A 6000-nucleotide genomic window follows, 5' to 3' on the forward strand; every position below is an offset into this window, starting at 1 on the left:
CACAATTTTTAAAAATAAGTAATTTTTAAAATAAATTAGAAAAAGTCCAAAAAAAAAAAAAAAAAAAAGAATGCTGTATAACATCCTACCTAGTTATCTTCCTGTTTCCACCCTTGTTATTCTACCCTTGTTTTTCAAGAGTAAATCAAATCACATCGTCTCCTGCCCAGAACTCTGCAATGGTTTCCCAATATTCTCAGAATAAACATCCTTATAGTCAAAAACAAAGCAAAACAAAACAAAACAAACAAAAAAGTCCTTATAGTCCACAACGGTCTGACCTATCAGCCCGTCTTATGTATCTGTGCAACTTCATCTCTATCCCTGAGGACTTTCCTACTGCTATTCCAGGCACCTGCCATAATGTCCCTCTCCCCTTACTTCCTCACTTCATTTGGGTCTCTGCTTAAATGCCACCATGACTTTCTTGACCTCCCTTTCTAAAAGGCCCCTCCCACACACACACATTCTACCCCCTTAACCTGCTTTATTTTGCTTTACAGTGTTCATCACCATCACTATTTCTTATAACATCATATATTTGTTTGTGAATCATTGGACTCCTGTAGTATGTTGTGTAGACATCTCTAACTCATTGGGGTTCTGGTCACCACAGACATCGGCAGCTGCCGGTGTTCTTGTCCCACCCTTGGCTCCCTCACACGTTATCAGGAGCCCCACACTTAGGCCTGTGGATATTCCAGCTTTCTTGTCCATTCCCTGCCCCTGAGAACAGCTGCCCTTGACCACCGCTAGGCAGAACAGCTCCACAAATTGTATGCTCTTACACATCTGAGGAGGCGGCCACAAAGGAGTCCCCGGGGACATCTGGGTGCTGAATTCTCAAGTATCCTAAACACACTATAGAAGTTGGAGGAGGTTAGTTCCACAGCCTCCCTGTGCGCTTGGGACAGGAAGTACTGGAGGAGGACCAGAGAGGGATCCTCCAAAGCATGGTGCCAAGGCCAGTGGTTCCTCATGCCCACATCCGTGAGCAGTCTGCCTTCATGGACCCATTTCAGCCTCCCTTTCAGGTCACGTTTCCTGTTGGTGGCTCTCTTTCTCCTTTCCCAGGCTCCGGTCAAACTGAACTGTTTGTTCATCTCCCAAAATAAAAGGCACTATTTTAGGGCCTAACAGTAGCACAAAACGGTAAGTTGTGTTGGATAGAAAACATCAGTTGCTTCTTTGAAGATAAACAAGGAAGGCTTTGTTTGTTTTGCCTGTTTAGAATTTGTTCACTGGACCTGGAACAGACCTTAAAAATCATCGTGATTCTTCCGAAGAAGTGCAGGCTCAGACGTGCAAAGGCTCTCAGTCCTGGCAGGCGGCTACGTGGCTGGTGCCACACCAGGCCTAGAACCTGGGACAGGGGTCTGAAAAGCTGCTAACAGTCCCCAGGGCCTGTGCACCTGACCCCACTCCACTAGGGTCCTCTGCCAGCCCAAATACCACAGGAAAGACATGCTGGGTCTGGACAGGTCTAGGTCTCCTACAACCCTGGAAACCACTGATTCTGCCCCTGCCCCAGCCCTTCCCAGCCTTGACTCTGGCCGGGTGATAGGAGCCAGAACCACAAATCCTTCCTTATCCCATCTGTAGTTTCCACAAGTGACAAAAGTCTTGAAACTTGGAGAAAAATAAAAAAGTATGTCTTCCTCAAAAGTTCTGGGCTGCTGCCGCTATGAAGATGAAGAGGAAAGGGGCTCCTGGAACTACTGTACAAATGTCCCACAGCTCTCCCACAATGACTGTGGCCAGGACAGTGTGGTGACGTGACCTTCACACCACAGAACCGGGGGTACGGCGGGTGGTTAGCTGTACTGGCTCTTCATGGGGCTGTGGAGAAGGGGCTGGAGCCAAAGCTGCTGCTCAGAGAACGAGGTTCTTGCTGGGCCTGGAACTCTGTTTCTAATATTGGATTGACCCAAGTGGAAATTAACAGTGGACAAATATCACAACATTACTATTCTTACCTTCAGAAAAGAAAAAAAAAAAAAACGCTTGAGAAACAAAGTCTACAGGCAATCATTATAGGTGTTCCTTCTCCTCCCCGAAAAGATCAGCAAACTGGCTAATGTCCAACTCATTAAAATAAAAGCAGTGGAAAAAATTTCACCCTGCACACCCAGAACTAAGTCTTGCCTATCAGGTTTTCAAGGAGCAGAATAAGACTCCTTTTGATGGTTAGAAAGATGAGTGAGGAGGAAAAATTCCCCTTTTTCCCCTCTACCTCTGAATCTGTAAACTCAGGGAGGGAGAGGAGAAATCTCTTAAGACTTTCTTTTATTTTTAGAACAGTCTGGAATTTCTAAGCATTCCAGAGGCAGGCAGTCATTCACTGAGAAGGATCCACTAAAAAGTCTCTTTTTTTGGTACAATTTGGCCTGATAACACAAAGAGATGAAATCTTACTATAATCCAACTTTCCAGGATGGCAAATGAAGGCATTTGTTTAGTGTAGAAACAGAAAAGATCCATGACTTTAAACAAAAATATAACCCTAAAAGAGCAGAGAAATAAATCAACACATTTTTCTAATTTGTTTTTCCTGACAACCTCGAGAAAAAAACAGGAATAATGTCAGCCTGTTTTATGTGTAGCATGTTTCAGGCCACAGAGATCTTCTCTGGAACTCATAGATTTTCTTTTTAAGTTTATTGATTTATTTTGAAGGTGGGGGGAGCGTGAGTGGGGGGGGGTGAGAGAGAGGGAGAGAGAGAGAAGCCCAAGTAGGCTCCATGCTGTCAGCACAGAGCCCCACATGAGGCTCAATCCCACGAACCATGAGAGGGTGAGGCATGACCTGAGCCAAAATCAAGACTCAAATACTCAACTGACTGAGCCACCCAGGTGGCCCAAGGACTTCTCTAAAACTCTTAAAGGCCTGCAGAATTCCTGGAAAGATGAGAATCAGCTCTGATTTTGAAGATCTCATTTGGTCCTGGATAACAAAGTGAATTAAGGAAAATCAGGGCCAATTTCTTGCTGATTTTATTGATACACCAGTCACAGAAGTTTTACTCAGACTTTTAGAGACATTGACTTGAATCTAGCAGGTATATTCTTGTAAACACAAACCTGGGATTCTTAAAAAGTCAGAACTAGTGTTAAGGGCATCAGGGAAAGTGTTTATTTTCATAATGCAAGATTAAACACCAAGGAAGAAGTCAGTATGAATCATGTTTCTATTTAGGTCATTAACAAAGGGAAGGAGTGGAAACAAAACTTGAAACCTTGAATTTAGAAAGCAGCAAAGTTTATGCATGGGAGGGCTCATTCTGTGATAAGACAAACAGATAAAAGAATTACCCAGTGTAGTGGGCTGAATGGTAGCATCAAATGTATGTCCACGTCCTAATCCCAGAGTCTGTGAATTTTTTAAGATGTTATGAATTTATTCTGAATCAGAGTAAATTGTGTTCACTGTGGCTCAATTCCTTACAAATCATAATCCTTGATAAACACAGTTAAGCAGTTTTAATGTTTATTCCTTACTTATAGTGGATACACAGCAGTTTATACACAAGGCAAAGCCAGCCTGGTTTACTGGGAGTGGAAGTGTGGTGAGGGGATCCTGCCACAGCCAGCTAGCAGGGGGTAAATCCACCTACACCCTCTAGGACCTCCTTCTTGCTGAGCCATCACTTGATGGTAAGGGGAGAATTTATAAACATGAAGTTTAACATGGCAGATGATGGAAAAGGACTCTTGAGAAAAATAGCAAATGAGCTACCAGAAAACCCTAAGGAATGTCCTGTTCTCAGCTTTCCCTGGGTCAAGTCTGAGTTTGAAGCTGGAGCTTTAAGAATTAACGTAGGGGGTAAGGGGCAGGGGACCCTCCTGATCTCCCAGCTCATGGCCAGGCTCTGTGCCAGAGCACCTGGGGCTCCCCGAGAGACCCTGTGAGCAATTTCCACCTAGTTCCAGGCAGAGCGGCAGAAGTGGTGGTGTTACCCTGATTTCCCTCTGCGCTTGGTCAGCCCAGGCACTGCTTGTGCCCAGGCATTTAAACAGCAATCAAAATGGCAACAGGCTGAAGGCCTGTGCCTCCTCCTTTCACATCTGTACACAGAAGGATGACCCATCTTGAGCAGAAAACCTCAGAGACATTTGGGAAATAGAGATGGGGAGGCTGGGGACAAGGACAAGACAGGGGGAGATAGTTGGAAATGGACTGTCACCCCAGATGAAGACCTCCGAGCAAGACCATTCATCTGGTTCCTCTACCAGTGAGGCAGGATCTGAGGCCCACCTGGCAGCCTGGGGCTTGGGCTTGCTTACCCTCAGTTCTACTCCTCACCACCACCCCACCTTCTCCTCTGCTCTCTCTGGGGTGGGGTGGCAGGTTCATCCCTAAAGGATGCATATCTCAGACCCCCAGGTCAGCCCAGCTTCTGGCTGGATTTGGAGTGTGGAAGAAGGCAGTGAGGAGCCAGGGTATTTCTTCTCATTCTCCCTTCCTTCTGATGGCAGCTATGTCTCCTCTGTGGCTCCAGTTCCTGCCTTCCTGGCCCACCATGGCCCCAGATCCTGCAAGGAGACCCCTGGGCTTGGGGAAGGCCATGTCCTCCCTTTGTCCCTGCAGCCACCATGGTAATCACCTCCCATTGTGGGTCATCTTTGTGTTACCTCATGCCTCTCTCAGTCAGCTCCTCCATCACAGCATAAACCTTCCCTGTTGTAAATACTCAGAGTGGGCTCTGTGTTCCCGATTGGACTCTGGCAACTACACCACCCCAGCCCATGTGAGCTGATGGATGGGCTTCTCTGATGAGCTCTTTACTCTATGAGGGGCATGTGTTGATCACACTCAGATGCTCCCACAATCAGTCACTAGGCATCCTCCGTGGGCCCAGCCCATGCAGGCACTGCCACACACACATGTGTCATGTACATTGCAATGACCCTTTGAGAGATTGTCAGATGACACATAGCCTAAATAATGAGGTGGGCACATTTCAGAGATGCTGAGTAATTATGCATCCTCCAACCATTAGCAATGTCTGGGATACAAACCATAGATCCCTTTGACATGATAAACCCATCTATCCATATTAAGTGATTTCTACTTACCAACAGAAATGATGGACTCTTCTTAGTATTACTGAGCTTTTCCACGGCACTCCCATTTATTTGGCACTGTAGTTTTCTTAGTTTCTCAGGCTTCTCTCCATTTCAACAGCCCTGAAAATGGGGGCAGAATGTTCTTCTTCAATTGGGCATGCTCAGTAGAATGAGCACAAGCTGATGGCCCAAGAAAACAGTAACACAAAATGCATCATGCATCCAAGTATCTAAAGAGTACTTTACAATTGCTTTAATAGCTGGAGACCTCAGAATTCCACATAGCCCAGGACATCTGAGTCATTAGGGAGGTCACACGCACCAAGCCACTGAGGAACTGTCCAAAAGAACCAATTCACTTTGCGTTTCACAGATGAGCCATGAGACTCCTGTTGATGACTTCCCAGGGCCCAATTAGCACTACTTTCTGCTCCAGTGGGGAGGGAAAGATGCCCCAGGAGGAAAGGAGCTTTGGCTGGCAGTCTAACCTGGGCTCTGTCCTGGTGGAGTAGAGAGAGGTGGGTTTGGCAAAGGAGTAGATGCTGTAGAAAAACAAACAGATGGGAAACATGCAGTGAAGAAGGCATTCTGACATCTGAATTTTCCACACTCCAGGAATGTCAGTGTTTATAAATTCCTTCCCCTGGTGTACATAAAAAGACTCTTCTGTTTTGAACATGTTAGGTAATTAGGAGCCTGGAAGGATGAAACCCCAGGAAACCTAGTAGGATACATTAAGGAACCAGCTTGCTGTATGGCTGTTGTTTTTCCTCTCTGTATAGAAGAGTAGAAAAGAATAAATGAATTTCTCCTATGGGCCAGAATTAGAAAAATCTCACATGTCTTTGTAGCACCACTGTCTATACGGCCACTGACACATAGTAGATACTTAGTAAATATATGTGTGTGGATGAAGAAAGAAATGAAATAATC

General features: G+C 45.5%; 1 protein-coding gene across 2 annotated transcripts in view; it reads right to left on the reverse strand.

Annotated features, from left to right (window-relative positions):
• CYSLTR2 (cysteinyl leukotriene receptor 2) overlaps nt 1–5161 on the reverse strand; it is a 42099-nt gene extending 36938 nt beyond the window's left edge. Inside the window, exon 1 of one of the 2 annotated variants that reach the window (XM_049646919.1) lies at nt 5077–5161. The gene's annotated coding sequence lies outside the window, so the exon portion shown is untranslated. Of the gene's footprint in view, nt 1–4284; nt 4765–5076 lie in introns of those variants that run through there. The other variant, XM_049646918.1, reaches the window with a different exon arrangement.
• Between the last annotated feature and the right edge of the window lie 839 nt (nt 5162–6000).

Source organism: Panthera uncia (assembly GCF_023721935.1).
Source record: "Panthera uncia isolate 11264 chromosome A1 unlocalized genomic scaffold, Puncia_PCG_1.0 HiC_scaffold_16, whole genome shotgun sequence".
In the NCBI taxonomy this organism is placed as follows: Eukaryota; Metazoa; Chordata; class Mammalia; order Carnivora; family Felidae; genus Panthera; species Panthera uncia.